At 36.3% G+C, this 3,392-nt stretch overlaps 1 long non-coding RNA gene across 1 annotated transcript; it reads right to left on the bottom strand.

Annotated features, from left to right (window-relative positions):
- Positions 1 to 2,473: 2,473 nt before the first annotated feature.
- Positions 2,474 to 3,041, bottom strand: LOC127565712 (uncharacterized). The gene is made up of 2 exons (XR_007955061.1): positions 2,998 to 3,041; positions 2,474 to 2,920 (listed from the first exon to the last, which is right to left on the bottom strand). It is a non-coding gene; the product is annotated as an uncharacterized LOC127565712 (long non-coding RNA).
- Between the last annotated feature and the right edge of the window lie 351 nt (positions 3,042 to 3,392).

Consider the following 3,392-nt stretch of genomic DNA (forward strand, 5'->3'; position numbering starts at 1 on the left):
ATTGATATAAATGCTTTTCAAGCATTAGCTGACTTGGTTTTTGCTAAAACATTTGTACAGAGGTATCTTAAGTAACTGACAGCGCAACATATGTAAGTCAAGAGGCAAACCATTACGCAGTTGTCATTCGATTAGCATAGAAATCGAATAACTTTTATACCGATATTGGTGACTCTCGTGTTGTGTTTGTTTCTTTGTGCTTGTTGTTTTATTGTTGTTGTACAACATGTGCACACAGCAACTGGCAAATGGTAAAATGGCAACTTGCATCGATTTACCGATCGCCAAATGCGTTCAGGCAAACGGCAACATGTTGCACGTACATATGTATGACTAAACAGCTGCTCAAGCTTGCCTCTTTACACCCCTTCGATGTGTGACCAACGATTTGCATGTCATGTGCGCAAAAAATTATTTGCTTATTGTTAAGCATTTGTTGGCTTTGTGTGCGGCGATAACCCATGCGATGCGATGCAATTGATGTGGTTCTAGGCTGGGAAAACGATTAATTAAAACGAATTATTTTAATTGATGACAAGCTAAAGCTGTAGCTGCTTTCTCTAGAAGACTTTGCTAAAACTGTTTTAAGTGCATCGTATATGGCGAGTGTCACATGTTAGCTGCATTCCTAAGTGAACTGTCGATAGTCGATTGAGTTTTGCTTCGGTTTTTATTTATCGTATCGCTGTGCGCGACGCTCGTAACTCGTAAGTCGCGGGCTTATTAAATGCTATTGAGTGGCCGCTGACACACGCGGCGTATGCGCAATCTATGAGCATAGACAAATGCATATTGTATTTGTTGGCGCCAAACAAAAACAACATTGCCTCTCTATGGCCCCATGTCACATTCGTTTTCGTCTCAATTGTGCAAAGGCAAAAGACAAATTGCGGCGCTTTGACAGTTGGAAATGACTTTTTGATTGACAACTGCGCCGATCTAACTCTCTGAAACCTGAATCGCATTGAGACGGCGACGCTGACGGCGACTGTGGCTCAATCCGCGTCTCAATCTGACCAACTTCTGTGGCCATGGCGGCAATTTTAAGTTCACTTTATTAAGAGTTGAATGCAAATCAACCTCGACAACAAATTCAATTTTGCTGATAGAGAGAGAGAGAGAGAGAGAGAGAAACTGTTTGTTGTTGTTGGGCACCTACGCGAGGCCAAAATCGGCATCGACATGACAACCGAAACTGAAAACTATTGCCAAAAATTGCTTAGCATAAAGCGCGACAATATCAGAGTGTACGCCCCCTTTGCGGCAATACGTCAATGCCAAAGCAAAAAGCGCCAAAACTAAACGAAATTGGCAAAGTGAGCGACGTATGCAACAGCAACAACAACAAAAACAACAATAACAATGTGCAAACTACAGTAGTAAAACGGGGCATGGCTATTATAACTTATATTGTACATACAATGAGATCTAACTGAAAGCTTTGTGTGAGTGTAGATTGCAAAAATAGTAGAAAGCTGCAGACGACATTGCACGACTATGAGATACTCGCTCTCAATTATCAATATATGCAAGACTTTAAAAATATACCAAAGATATATTTGGTATATTGATATACTACGCCAAAATATACCAGAATGTCATGTGCGATATTATCATAGACTATGGAAATTATACTGAAAAATACCCGAAAAAATACTGATATGTGCTAAAAGCTACATGTGGTATCTCGATATAAATATACATTAGATAAAAAAGTATCAGAATATAAATTGCCGAATATTCTTTAAAATATACAAATTATTACCCAAAAATGCAAAAACTTTAAAAAATATACAATAAATACTATAAATATACCAAAAGTATATTTGGTATATTGATATTCTACGCCAAATATACCAGAATGACATGAGCGATATAATTATTAGAATATTTCAAATTATACTGAAATAATACCAAAAAATACTGATATGTGCAAAGCTACATATGGTGTCTCGATATACTATCTTTAAAAAAATACCTTTAGAATAAAAAAGTACAGAATGTAATTGTCGAACTATCTTAAAACATACCGAATTATTACACCAAAAAATACTGAAATATGTCATAAGCTATAATTGGTATATCGATATACTACACAATTCAAAAAATATATCAAAGTAACCATGTCGCCAGAATTTGTCACATAAATTAATTACCTAATGGCCTCTTTAAATACATTTTTCGAAGTCACAAATTTATAATACCCTTCTATCCTGAGTAGCGAGTACGAAAAAACAAAACATTGCATGGCAAATTAATTGCTCCAAAACTTGCAAGTGAAAATCAATGCAAAATCACAGAGAGAAGCTAATAGAAAGAGGAGAGATAGAGAGAGAAAAAGAGAGCGCCACTTTGATTGCGATTCCTCAGCTCTTTCTTGAGGCGATCTTCAGCTACAGGTTTTCAAAATCTGGCACATTAATTTCAAAGACACAATGAAACGAAAATAATACAATGGAAAATCTCAAAATAGTTACCATTCAACTGCTGTATACCTTAACCAACAAATTTACATTTTTATTTTAACAGGACCGAGTTTTTTTTTTATAATTATTTTCATTCCTCCATTTTATCATTAAATTTTCGATTACGATGTTCTAATTGGCAAATTTCTACCAAGGTACGTTTTATATTGAATCCATCCAGTTCTTTGGGCTTAAGATTCCTGTAAGCAGAGCTCTCGGCCATTAATAATACCAGCTTGTATCGCAGTTAGCGATGCTTTTATTAGTCTGAATTGCCTCAAATCCAATTCGCTCATCATCATCATCATCTGTCTGTATACTCATTTCCTTCATTTCTTAGGTTCCCGTTCGTTTGCGTTGACGCGTCCTTTTTAAAGATCGGTATTGATTCTTCTTAGCTCCTCCACCATTTCTTTTATATTTTTATTTTCTTCGACCAAACGCTTGTTGCGTGCCTTCGACCATTGTGGTACACATATAAGAATATCAAAATCAAGCCAAATACCACATCAGTAAATAATTCATTTGTTACCTGGAAAATATTTCAGATTTTAAAATTTCTAGTTTGATTGCAAGTAAAAACATACAATTGAGTACCAAGTTAAAGTGAATGATGATTTTTTTAAAGGCCATACTTTGTTATTCGAGCAGACTCTGCTTTGATAGAGTATAAATACAGTTAAAGCAATAGCTCAACTTTTGGACGCACCTTGTGCGACTTCTTTTCTGATGCCGCCCGTCAAGCAAAGCAAAACTCAAGCGGCAACAAGTTACCAACAACACACACATCAACAGCAGGCACACAACAACATTGAGCCAAATGCGCGATAGCTTTTAAGGACTGGACCAAAAACTACTCAATATACTCACAAGTCTCACTAAAATACTCCATACGCGAATTTTTAAGCCCTGTGTCGTCGAGTCATT

This window comes from Drosophila albomicans, chromosome 3 (assembly GCF_009650485.2).
Source record: "Drosophila albomicans strain 15112-1751.03 chromosome 3, ASM965048v2, whole genome shotgun sequence".
Classification (NCBI taxonomy): domain Eukaryota; kingdom Metazoa; phylum Arthropoda; class Insecta; order Diptera; family Drosophilidae; genus Drosophila; species Drosophila albomicans.